The following is a 14,555-nucleotide window of genomic DNA, read 5'->3' on the forward strand; positions in this document are numbered from 1 at the left end:
TAACATCAGCAGGATGGAAGTAGCAGAGATGAGAATGCTTAGGTGGATGGGATGTGCGGTGTGACCAGAAAAGATCGTCTGAGATGACTATGTGATGGGAACAGTGAAAGTTACGGAGGATAGGATTAGGAGGATGTGGAGGATACTCATCATCAACAGTGACCCCACTTAAGTGGGGGAAGCTGCAGAATAATAATAAGAAACGGATTTATTAATAAATAAATTTACATATTAAAAATTGCTTTATTAAAAATATTTCATCCTCACCACGAAAAAACACCAATAATAAAAGTTTCATAGCAATGACAAGTGCAAACGTATATCGGCGTTAGATCGCAGTGCATTTGTTTTGTGTAACGATAATTGAAAAAAATATATTTTCATATTTTCAACAGTGACACTCGTCATAATTCAGCCTTGTATCTATAATAAATAAATAATTATATGTTATTTTAACAAAATAAAATAAGATTTACAAAAAAAAAAAAAAATAGTTCACCACGAACACACGCGCCAATAATACACGTTTCATATTTCACAGAAATAATGAGCTCAGGCATAAGATGCACTGCCCAAGCGGCAGTGTATCTAAGACTTAACGTGCAACATGACAAACGAATATCGGCATCGGATCGCAGTGAATTTGTTTCTTGTAACGATAATTGAAATATATTATTCTTTTCATATTTTCAACAGTGACACTCGTCATAATTCAGCCTTGTATCTATAATAACTAATTATATGTTATTTTAACAAAATAAAATAAGATTTTAAAAAAAAAAAAAGTTCACCACGCACAGGCACCAATAATAAACGTTTCATAACTCCCAGAAATAAGGAGCGTAAGCATACTAAAAATACACTGTCGTTTGAACAGTTACAGTTAGGAATGGCGTAACGTGCAATGACAAGCGCAAATTATCGGCGTTAGATCGCAGTGCATTTGTTTCGTAATCTAAAGCATTAATCGAACAATTCCAATTATTAACTATTCAATCAATGTCAAAACATAAGCTGTAACCTTTAACATGTTGTATTGCATTTATATAATGCTGTAAGCATTGTTATTATTTATAAACACAAACAAATTTTAATTTTTTTCATTTTTTCCTTGGGAGTGCTGCGGTGTCGCAGTGCTTATGTACGGGCCGCACCTGCTGAGAACTACTACAGGGACGGGACAATGGCGCTGGAGCATCGCTGGAATAAATGTATTAGTCTTAAGGGAGATTATGTTGAAAAATAAAAATAATTTTGAAATTATAAATTCGTGTTTTCATTGTTAGGCCGAGAACGTTTCAGGCCACCCTCACATAATAAAAATGAATTTAGAAAGAACGCAAAGGATATGCATGGAATGAAAATTGAAAGGAAAAAAGCAAAAGGAGCTTATGAAAAGCGGCGAGGCAAAATAAAAGGAGATTTATTAAAAAAAAAAAAAAAGAAAGAAAGAAAGAGAGAAAGAAAAGAAAAAGTGAACTGGATTAGTGTTCATGAAAAGAATATAGTAGGATAGAAAGAAATTTGAAGCTTGGATCTGCTCAGACATGAGAGATTATGTTGGAATAGTTATGGTTGATGATAATGATGAATGAAGAATTAATCAAATTTTGAGAACGGGTTTATGAATAAAGAACATTGTCTTAGAATACATGTATATGGTTAGGTGCGTACAATGGAGAGCTTATATATTTTAAACTTCAAAGCTGAATTGTTGATTATCTATATTTTTGTTGTTTTCATGTGAAGTATCATGATGTCCGGATCTATCTTATCTTCCACTTGAAAGATCTACCAATGCAACTGACAATTTTAATATCGCCAAAACATTCGTATAAAAGAGCTGAAGAAGTTGGGCTTAAAATAAATATGAATAAAACGTAATCTTTTATACTGAGCACCACATGCCAGAAAGAAATTGATGAACATACAATGTAGGAAGAAGTGAAGAATTTTATTTATCTCTTAGCTAATGTTGCTGTTGTGCTAACTGAGAATATAGCACACAGGATATCCAAAGCAAATACTGCTTTCAGAAAATTTAACAACATATGAAAATCATCCAAATATCATAAAAATCAAAATAATGCTTTTCATTAGCAACGTTGAAGACTTGCTATTCTAGAGATCATAGAGACGGGAAATGACAAAGAAACAGGAATCAAATTTTAGAGATTTCCATCAAAGTGTTTGCATAAATATTAAAAATATTTTACTTCAACGTATAACAAACGATGAGTTATATAAGCAGGAACTGGGGAAACAAAGAGTTGTCGGTGAAATAAATGGAATACGGAGACAGAAATCTTTCGAATACTGAGAATGGAGTCAGGAGAAATTCCAACGTTAGTTCTGAAGTGGATTCTGGAAGAAAACACAAGAGAGGAAGGCTTAAGCTAATGTGGCAAGAATGGCAAAAAAGACATAAAGATGGCTGGATAGGGAGACGGAGAGCGGGTGAAATTAGTTGTTGTAGACAAAGGATGCGTATTATGCATCACAAGCATGAATCAGGTATGGTTGATGATAACGAAAATAAAAGGAACAGTATTTATTTTAGGCCATATATTAGGCCTGAATATTACAAGAGCCATCATCAGTGGCGCGACAATGGTTAATTAACTATTGCATAATACACGACGTCCATATCCTCTTCGGCCTCCAAAAGGCTTGTGGTCTTGTTCATCCTAAACATACTTGTCCTTTGCTCATTTCTTAACACTTTATAAATCCCAAATCCGCTTATTAACTTAGAACATTGTTCTCACATCTCGAATGGAGAATCAAAAACCTCACTCAAAATGCTTCGTTTTATCCAGGAGATATCATCTGTTTGCTTAGCAGATGATATTCCCTCTCACTGATTCTCTTCAGTCGTTTTTGGCATAGACACTGTTTCTACATTACGTCTTTTCTAGGTTCGGTTGAATTCAATGCATGGTAGTTTTGTTATGCATTGCAAACAACAGACATTTATTATTATTATTTTTTTATTTTTTATTTTTTTTTTTATTTTTTTTTGTCCTATCTGTTGGGATTGCTTTTCGGTAGGGATTATTTCCACAATACAAAGCGTAAATATTAATATCGTTAACATCAATATATTTCCACTTTGTATTATGGAAGTAATCGCGACTTTTTTCAGTGTTCCTTTTCCACAAGACATTCACGGTAATAACGAAACCATCGGTATTATAAAAGCTGCACATTTTAATGTGAAATTATCAAGAAATTATTTCAAAATAATCGTTCACGCTCTTTGCAGCAATATAGGTTAGAGAAAAATAATTCGAGCTACATCATTATTTGCGCATATGAAATTCCTTACAACGTATATCTAGATGGCAAGAATTTTCTTATCTGAGCTGAAAGAAGAATTAATTTGAATGTTTTCACAAAAGTAACACAAAACATAAAAGGACATTTGTTAACTGCCTTCTATATTAAGACAAACAGAATAAGAAAATTAAGCTATTAATAAACCTGTCATCTGATAAATGTGTTGATGAGAGTATAGGTAGCAGTTTTCATGTCAGATGCATTTATAGTGATATTCTTTGATTTCCTTTATTACTGGATCAGTAATTTGACGTATTCGCTTATTGACAATTATATTTTACTGTCTCTAGTTGAACTTCGGATGTGATGTCCAGTAGGGCTCTAAGGAACAAAGTGTGCACTTTGAAACGGCATGCGTAGAACTAACATTTTGTTTTATTTTAGTCAGGATATGTGGATACGATGGAATCCATGCAGGAAAGGCGGGTTGAGGTGAAGTTTGAACATACTTTGCTCTGCTGGGTAGAAGAAGATCCTTGCGATAGGGAGTAAAAGCTGAAGTTGACAATGCTAGAAAACAATAAACAGTAATACTGGTATTAATTTGAAGTCAAAATCAAAGATATTTCACTATGTAAATTAAAAGACATTTAAATATATTTTAAGTTTTTAAGAAGGAATTTGACCCACATATTTTCTGCTATTTTATTACACATCAAAGGCATGGATACAGGGTAGCCCATAAGTCACAAAGGAGTTTAATATGTTAATAATATTTTTGATTATTAATATCTTCATTTTATTTTTTTCAGGTATTTCAAGGAACATTTCGGGAATTATTCATGGAAAAGTTCACAACCCAACAACTGTCCAAAATCGTGCAATTTGGTTTTGGAAAGCAGCATTTGATTTCAGAGTTCTCAATATCAGACGGCTCCCGACTTCTTCCTATGCGGTTACTTGAAGGAAAAGGTGTATGTGAACAAGCCCAGACAATCCAACAACTGAAAGAGAACATTCTTGCAGAAATTGGGGTGTTGCAGTTAGAAACATTAGCAGTTGTCAATGGAATGTGCCGTAGAAAGGGCCTATCTTCGTGAAGTCGAAAATGAAAGGCATTTATGTGATGTGATGTGGGTTTTCATGGTTCTGTATTTCATTACAACAAAAAAAAGAATAAAAATAAAAATAAATAAATAAGTTATTAAATATTTAAACCCATTCGTGACTTATGGGCCACCCTACTCATATTTAAGTAAAACCCATTTCTTTGCCAATGAAGAGAGACAGAGAGAGAGAGAGAGAGAGAGAGAGAGAGAGAGAGAGAGAGAGAGAGAGAGAGAGAGAGAGAGAGAGAGAGAGAGAGAGAGAGAGAGAGAGAGAGAGAGAGAGAGAGAGATGGAATATGTGCCATCTAATGTGTATGGTTTAAAGGATAAAGGTCAAATAAACAATATCTATGCTTCGTTTATGTGAGAAGCACAAAGGGTTTACGATTCGTGGTGAGATTAGATTATCATTGACAAATACTAGACTGAGAGACGGATAATTTGAATTTTGATAAGATTTTTAAATACAGTCATAATACGAACAGAAATCTAAAAATTATTCACTTGGAAAATTATTATTTTTCCGGATTAAACTAAAGAAAGGCTGAAATAACTAGTTTTACTTACTTATTTATACACAAGTTCCAAGCTCCTTCAACTATAATCATGCAATCAGCAAAACCTCTGGCAGAAAACGGGACATTCGTAGAGATGAAACTCAGAAAACAAAAACAGGAACTCATCACAAATGACAGCGTTTAATTCGATTGGTTGACATAATAGCCAATCCAAGCCACTGATTTCTGGGTGCTATTGTCTCAGTACACATCCTATCTCACCTTCTGGGTGGTTTCAAACCAATAGTATGCTAAGAGTTTGACCTTCTGCACGATCTTTACGTCTGTTCAAAGAGCTCAAAAGTGTCCATATTTGTAACTGCACATCCAGGCCCGCACACCCGGAACATACGCCCCTGATATGATATATTTATATATATATATATATCATATCGCCCCCAATATGAAAAAAAAATATTCATATATATATATATGAATATTTTTTTATTTATTCATATGGAGTTTCTTCCCTTTTCTTCCCCGTCCTTATTGGAGCGAGTTGAGCCCCCTCATGGGGGTTAAGTATTTATGGCTATAGATCCGTGTGTTCACGGGGCCGGTTCGCCTGTTTGCGGGATGAAAACCCCCAGATAAACTAGGGAAAAAACCCTGCTGTCCACGCCCAAGACCGGCTAACTTGGCTATGGCTGAGGAAGATCCTTAAGCTCCTGACGTCGGCGATGGAATCGAACCCAGGACACTCCTTCCCCAGGCATATGGTTGCGAAGCGCAAAGCCACTAGGTTAACCGCGCGGACATATGAATATTAATATAGTTTAAATTACTATAACCAGTGCCGCGTCGTGGGTAGGTGGCGCCCTTGTGCAAAACGTTTTTCAGCGCCCCCATAAAATAAGTTTCCATGAAAAATTTTTGCGAATAATTTTATTTTGTTATAAGTACAAAACAATTTTTATGCATATATAAAAATAAATTTTATTTAACAGTAGTAGAACATTGTAATCACTGAAATTCATTAATAAGGAATTTTTAACAATAAACATTTTCAAAAATGTTTATTCCTTAATATATAAATACAACAGAATATATATAAACAGAAATTACTTTTATATTTTAATATAAAAAGAAATATTACATAACAAAGATAATTTGGAGATATGCTTTTAACTATATAATCAGTATAAATGTATATTTATTTTACATATTTATCCGTCTTGCTTTAGCCGCCACAAAATTTTTAATAATATCTTTAATGTCTAATGAATCCATAATATTATTTTCGATTGATCTTCTTCTTCTTCTTCTTCTGCAGCTTCTCCCACTTAAGTGGGGTCACTGTTTGTTATGAGTCTCCTCCACACATTCCTGTCTTGGGCTGTCACCACATCCAAGTTCTTCATCTTCAAGTCCTCTTCTACCAGCTCCCTCCATCTCTTCTTTGGCAGCCCACGCTTCCGCCTTCCTTGCACATCCATCTGCATGACCCTTCTTCCCACATATTCGTCCTCCCTCCTCATCACATGACCAAACCATCTCAACCTTGCCTCCTGTATTTTCGCTCCTAAGTTCGTAACTTTCACTGTTCCCCTGACATAGTCATTTCTCAGATGATCCTTTCTGGTCACACCGCACATCCACCTAAGCATTCTCATCTCTGCTACTTCCATCCTGCTAATGTTATTTTTCCTCAGGGCCACAGTTTCTATAGCATATGTCATAGCTGGCCTCACTACTGTCCTATAAATTTTGCCTTTCAGATTGATCGGCACCCTCTTATCGCATAACACTCCAGCCATCTCCCTCCAGTTCCTCCAACCTGCTTGTATCCTGCATCCCACTTCCTTCTCACCTCCTCCATCTTCTTCCACTGTCGAACCTAAGTATCTAAAGTCTCTCACCTTCCTGATGACATTTCCTTCCAGCTCCAGGTCTGTCTCCTGGCCACCGCCCACTGCGCAACACATATACTCTGTCTTACTTCTGCTCAGTCTCATACCTCTCTCTTCCACTACTTTTCTCCATCTTTCCAGTTTAGTTTCCGCTTCTTCTCTTGAATCTACACACAGCAAGATGTCATCTGCATACAACATTGTCCAAGGTGCATCTTCTCTCACCTCCTCTGTTACCACCTCCATCACAATATTAAACAGAAACGGACTTAATGCTGACCCTTGATGCAAGCCAACTGTTACTTGAAAACTTTCTGTCTGTCCCAAACAGGTCCGAACACTTGTCTTCACATTTCTGTACATTTCCTGCACCAACCTGACATATTTCTCCGGCAACTTCTTCTCTCTCAGACACCTCCAGACTTCTTGCCTTGGCACTCTATCGTATGCTTTCTCCAGATCAATAAATACCAGATGCAGCTCCCTTTGTTTCTCTCGATATTTTTCCATCATCTGTCGTAACCCAAAGATAGCATCTGTTGTTGATCTACCAGGCATGAAGCCAAATTGTTCCTTTGCAATCTCCACCTCATCCCTCAATCTACCATCAAGAACCCTTTCTAGGATCTTCATTGTGTGGGACATCAACTTTATTCCTCTGTAATTTTTACAGTCTTGTGCATCCCCTTTACCCTTGTAGATGGGAACAAGAGTACTCTCCCTCCATTCCTCGGGTATATTTTCCTGTTGGCAAACTTTCATGAACAGGTCCCACAGCAGGTCAATTCCCTCTTCCCCCAGTGCCTTCCATGCCTCCACTGGAATTCTGTCGGGGCCCACCGCTTTTCCATTCCTCATCCTCATTGATATAATTGATAAATCCTTTAGACGCTCTCCAGACATTGTTGACCGCAAATAATTTTTTATTAGTTTTGAAAGATGTTTTGAAAAACATCTTTCCCCTGATGCTAAGGATATTGGTAATGTTAAATAAATACGCATCACAATCGCAGTATTTGGAAACGTATCGGTTAATTTATTTTCGTATATATAATTTAAAACATCCTGAGGAGCCGACTCTTTTTTAAAAACACATTGCAAAGTTTTTAATTCCTCAAATAAAGTCATACCATCAATATTGCTATTGTCGGAATCTTGATTGTCGCTCAGTTTTAAATGCAAATCTTTACAATGTTTCATTAAATCTTCATCGCTCCAATCTTTTAATTTGCTAATGTCTCTTATAACTTTAAAGTCCTCGCTATGTTGTTTTAAGGGTATGAATCTTTCCGTGATGAAGTTACTGTCGTGTCTAAAATCGCGAAGAAAAATTTTATTTTAAAATTTTGTTTAGGATCATGCGTTGTCTCAGCTGATGCTTCGTAACGAAACATTTTTGTTTTTGTTCTTTTGCGAATGTCTGGAAAAATAGGATCAATATTAAGATTGCTTGCTACTTCTTTTGCAGTTCTAATAATATTTTAAAAATATTGGTCTGTTCGGCGAGTATTTCATTCTTGTATAACATAATCAAGATTTTCAGTAATTTTTCCTATATCAAATGTCGGATTCTGCATTATTTTGCTTGCAACATTTACGAGACTTAAGATTTTACCAAACATGAACAGAGCAAATAAATTTCAGCTAATAAATTTACAGACAAAAATTACTAGTTGTGGTGGTGTTGGAAGTGGGCGGTAGATGGCGTTGATGGAGATGATTCGTAGTAGAGGTTAGGTGTAGTGACAGTTGTAGATGTCCTCCCACGATGAGTCTTCGGACTCCTTGGAGGTATCAGGAATAATAATAATAATAATAATAATAATAATAATAATAATAATAATAATAATAATAATAATAATAATAATAATAATAATAATAATAATAATAATAATAATAATAAATCTTTGAAATTAAGTTGTCTGCCTGAACTCTAGAATCGATATCTTTAGTTTCATCTTCCGTAATATCAAAAAGAGCCTGGTAAATTTCCTTGATATTATTTTTAAGTGGCTTTATTGCTTCTACTCTACTTTCCCATCTAGTATCAGAAAGTGGTTTCAAATTTAAAACACGAATATGTTTTTTTTTTTTTTTTTTTTTTTAAATATAGCCCAACGCTTCACAGATATTGAAAAATAATTATATAATTCCTGTATTACCCCCAAAAAAATTGCAGTTTCACAGGATATCTTAGCTGCATCATTAACTACCAAATTTAATGAATGAGCAGCACACGGGACAAAAAAGTCCTTGAATTTATGTCAAGGATTTTTTTCTGCAGTCCATTATGTTTGCCTCGCATATTTGAACCGTTATCATAAGCTTGGCCGTGTAAATCCGAAATGTTAATATTCAATAATATTAAATATTTGTTTATAAATTGAAATAGTCCTTGCCAAGTAGTATCTTCTACAGACTGAAAACCCAAAAAATGTTCATGAATTTCTGCTATATTTGTATCTTTATTTTGATTCTTCTTATTATTGTGCTATCTTCTATCGAAGGTCAGCGACCATCTTGGCGAACAAACTGCGCTCTTGTGCTAATCTGAGTAGTTGTGCACTGCTCTTTCCTATCCACATCTTGATGTTGTCAAACCATAATATTCTTTTTCTTCCTCTAGTTCCTTTGCCATCAATTCTTCCTACCAAAATAGTTTGTAGAAGTTGGTATTTGCTGTTTCTCATGATGTGGCCAAGATAGATGTTTTTCGTTTCTTGATTATTTGTACAAGATGTTTAGCTTTGCCAATGGATTTTAAGACATCTTCATTGGTAATTTTTTCTGTCTCCATGATATCTTTAGCATTCTTCTGTATAGCGACATCTCAAAGGCTTCGATTTTCTTGATGGTTGTCGCCTTCAATGTCCATGTTTCAGCTCCATAGAGCAGAATAGACCACACGTAGCATTTCAGCATTCGGCATCTGACTTCCATGTTTAGGTCTTTATTGCAGAATAGTGTTCTCATTTTCATGAAGGACTGCCGTGCAACTTCAATCCTTGTCTTTATATCTATTTCTGGATCCCACCGTTCATTAAGCCAGCAACCAAGATATTTATATCTTGACACTTGATCAATATTTTTCCCATTGAGTGTCAGTTTCATTGCTGAGGCTGGATGTTTGCTGATAATCATGTATTTTGTCTTGTTGATGTTTATATTTATTCCTATTCTTTGGCTTTCGATGTATACTCTGTCAATGAGTTTTTGGAAATCCATAATATTATCTGCAATTAGCATGGTGTCATCTGCATATCGTAGGTTGTTAACAATCTTTCCATTTATTGTGATTCCCTCTGGACATTCTTCCAGTGCGTTTTTAAAGATTACCTCTGCATATATGTTGAACAGGAGTGGTGAGAGCACACATCCTTGTCTCACTCCTCTTTTGATGTTAATATCACTGGTGGTAATGTTGTCTAATTGAACAGTAGCTGACTGATTCCAATACAGATTTGTTATTAGTCTTATGTCTTGTTCGTCTAGCCTTATTTGTTGAAGGACTTCTATTAAGTTAGTGTGTCTGACTTTGTCGAATGCTTTTTCAAAATCTATGAAACACATAACAGATTTCTGTTTTTCTATGCATTTTTGTATCAATATTTGGGTACAGAAAAGGGCCTCTCTAGTACCAAAACCATTCCGAAAGCCGAATTGTGTTTCACTTAGAGTTTCTTCACTTTTTCTATAAATGCAATTCTGAATTACTTTCAAAAATATTTTTAATGTTTAACTCAATAGACTAATAAGTCGGAATTCGCTTTGGGTTTCTTTGGGACAGTGATAAATGTAGATTTGAGCCAATCTGATGGAAATTCACAACTTTCATATATTTTATGAAATAGTTTTTCAAGAAGTTTGATGTTATCTGGTTCTATTAATTTTAAAAATTCTGTTTACACACCATCTGGTCCTCTTGCTTTTCTTGTTTTACTTGTTCGTATAGCATTCTCTATTTCGCATTTCATGATTGCTGGTCCTTGAATGTTATCTTTTATATTTATAGGCTTCTGTCTTCTGTAGATTTGAGCCAATCTGATGGAAATTCACCACTTTCATATATTTTATGAAATAGTTTTTCAAGAAGTTTGATGTTATCTGATTCTATTAATTTTAAAAATTCTGTTTACACACCATCTGGTCCTCTTGCTTTTCTTGTTTTACTTGTTCGTATAGCATTCTCTATTTCGCATTTCATGATTGCTGGTCCTTGAATGTTATCTTTTATATTTATAGGCTTCTGTCTAGTATAAATGAAAAGTTCTATTACATATTTTATCCAAATCTGTGCTTTATACTCCTCTTCTAGAAATATTTTTCCATTTTCGTCTCATAGAGACACTATTTTCTTTTTCCTCAGTTTTCCGGAAATTTCGTTGATTTTCTTATACGTATTGAAATTATCATGTTTCTTCTGAACCAGTTCAATTTCAGTACATAAATTTTTCATCCAATTTTCCTTGGCTTCTTTTATTTTTTTCTTGATGATGTTATGTGTTTCTGTATACCTGGCTAGGTCTTTGTTTTTGTACATTCTTCTTGTATCAATAAGAGAAAGAATTTCATCTGTCATCCATTCCTGTTGTTTTATATTATTCATATAACCTACTTCTTCAATACTTGTTGTTACGATGGCATTCTTTAAGCTATTCCAAAGAGATTCCACACTTTTATTTTCTTCTATGTTAATCTGTTGTAATCGCAGGTTAAGCTGTGTCTTGGCACTTTTATTAATGTTCGGGTCTTTCAGTTTTTCTACATCAATTTTCTTTTTCTTCTTTTGTGATTTTTTAGCTGATTTTAATCTAAGACGTACTTCTGCAACTATGGGATTGTGGTCTGATGAGATATCTGCTCCAGGATAAGTCTTTGCACTCTTTATACTACTGTGGAATCTTTTATTTATCAGTACATAATCAATTTGATTTCTGACAATGTTATGTTGGTTATTTTGAGGCGATTTCCAAGTATACAGTCTTCTGGGTGGAAGTTTAAACCAGGTATTTGCTATTGTTAGATCTTCTTCCTGACAGAACTGGACTAGGCGATCTCCTCTGTCATTTCTGGTGCCTATGCCATGTTCGCCAACAATTTCTCCATCACCCCCTCTTCCCACGTTTGCATTGAAATCACCCATCACTATGTTTATATCATGTTTCTTTGTTAGGTTTTTAATCTCTTTTAGGTGTTCATAAAACTCTTCAACATCTTCTTCACTTTTGTCAGCTGTGGATGCATAAGCTTGGATGATATTTATGTTAACGGGGTTTCCCTGAAGTTGTAAGAGTATTATCCTTTCAGAAAATCGAATCCAATTTATTACTGATTTATTGATTTCTTCATCTACTATTACAGCTACACCATGTCGATTTTTGTTCTCATCATTCCCAGAGTAATACATTGTCGTATTATCTTGTTGACACTTTCCAGATCCTGGCCATCTTGTCTCGCAAATTCCCAAAATCCGGATGCCCAGTCTCTTCATTTCTCTTGTGGAATTTCTTAATTTGCCAGCTTCATAAGAGTTCTGACATTCTAAGTTGCAATTTAAAAAGTGGACACCATTTTGAGCACGGAGATTCTTCGCACCCCTGTCCCATTTAAGGGACGCCGGGAACTTGGGGCCAATTGTAAGGGTTTGCTCGCCATAGTGGTTGTTCTGGAGATAAGGTAGAGCAGTAGTTTCTCCGTTTGCTTTCTGCTCCGCAGTATTACAGACGTACACAATATAATCATATTGCCATCTGCAAATCTCTGATCACAAGCTTTCCGTCATCATTTGGCTTCAACCTTGTGTCAGTACTGAGAATGCTGCTTCTCAATGTCAGGGAAAGTGACCCCAGCAGGTGCTTATTTAATGGCGGCACTACTCGCCATGTCATTTGATTAACAAATCTAATAACAATAGATAATTGTTCTATGTGACTCATATCCGGAGTAGTGTCAAGAATTAATGAATAAATTTTTTTGTTTTATAGCTTCAGAAATTATACAGATGATTTCATTTTATATTTTATCACCTAAATAATGAGCAATGTTCCTTTTTTTGTGATGTTTGGATGCGATGCAAATGTTCTGCCCTTATCGAATCAAATTTAGCGACAGTTTCTATTAACTTTAAAAAATTGCTGTTATCATTTTCAAAAAGTTTTTGTGAAGAACCTCTAAAAGCTATAAATCTATAATCGGAAACTAAAGATTTCAGAAGAAAAAAAAACTGAAAATGGGTATCACTTACCAAGAAGCTTCTATTCTCCAGCACTTCTGTTCTCGAGAGCGGTTTCCTTGTGTGCAACGTCAAAATTATCTACCCAAATATAGACATGTTCTTTCCCATTATATCAAGCAAAAATTACCAGTAATTTAAGACTTCAGATACATAATGAAGAATCCTTGACAAATTACTAATGAGAAGTGAAAGATGTGCCCAATTGTAGGCCAGTAGAGAAAAGGCTATTATTAAGAAGTGCACATGATTGGTGCGGTATTAACAAAAGATCGCGCGAACCAAAACAAAACAAGCTGACAATTAAATTGAAATGCTAATTCTTTTAAACCGATTTCCATAATATCTGAAATGCATTCACTATATATTTCTTAGTTTTAACACGTTCATGATGGGGTAGTGTCAAGCAAAATATGTTGCACCTACAACATGTGGTTTGCTTGAGTGTATATGGCAGTTTCTGTTGGAGGGAAGATGTGATTCATTAGTTATGTTTATATTCCCAGTTGTCTGTAATTGCACTATTTGTTGAGAAATATATTACACAGTCTGCAAATGTCTGTGATTCTTATCCAGTGACATGATAAAACTGATTGGTTTTCGTGTTTCTGTAGTATAATGGGTGTTGGGGATGGCGTATTGTTTACTGCAGGGAGTGAGTTATTGCTCCAATATGAAATTCGGGGCGATAGAGACTTGCAATTTGAGTAGGAGAATTCATGCATAATATAGTTTAATATATATATTTAGACTATAAAAGTTTATGAAATTCACATCGTATGATACTTTATGGGTTGTTTCCTTAAGTATCTAATAAGTGGGTTTAAAATATTTAGTTTTAGTATGTATGACTATAATTTTTTTATTAATAAAATATAATAAGCACATATTTCACTGTCAATAAGAAATGGCGCCTTTTTTTATTTGCTAACTAAACGCTGTATTTTTGTAAAATATCTTGTTGCCGTAATACGGCTGAACGAGCGCCCTTATTAAGCAGCACCGTGAAGCAGGCTGCCTCTTTCCTACATCCTGTCGACGTTACTGGGCAAAGCACAGCGTAAGAATGAATTCACGGTCTGTCTTAAGCTAACAATTTCCACTAAAAATATAATAAACAATCGACAATATTTATAAAATTTTCGCTGAGTCGATGCTTACTCTGTGAAATAAAATCTATTGTAATATTGATAACGTTTCACTTCAAACAAATTATAATAAAACTGGTGATGTAATAAGTTAAAAATGTTGTTAGATTATTAAGAATTCATAATAATTTGACTGATTTAAAATTTCATTTTTATTGCATTAACTATAATTTGTAATTGTGTAATTTATATAGTGCAATATAATTCAAGAATAAGAAAATTTAATATTTTTTTTATTATTTCCCGTGGTGAAATGGCGCCCCTATCTTCAAGCGCCCTTGTGCGGTGCACAATCTGCACAACCGCATGGCGCGGCCCTGACTATAACACCGAGAATAAAAAAGAATAAGGTTTAATCGTGAGACACTACTAGTTTCGTT

Source organism: Typopeltis vanoorti, chromosome 8 (assembly GCF_054136105.1).
Source record: "Typopeltis vanoorti isolate ZY-2024b chromosome 8, IOZ_Tvanoo_1.0, whole genome shotgun sequence".
Taxonomy (NCBI): domain Eukaryota; kingdom Metazoa; phylum Arthropoda; class Arachnida; order Uropygi; family Thelyphonidae; genus Typopeltis; species Typopeltis vanoorti.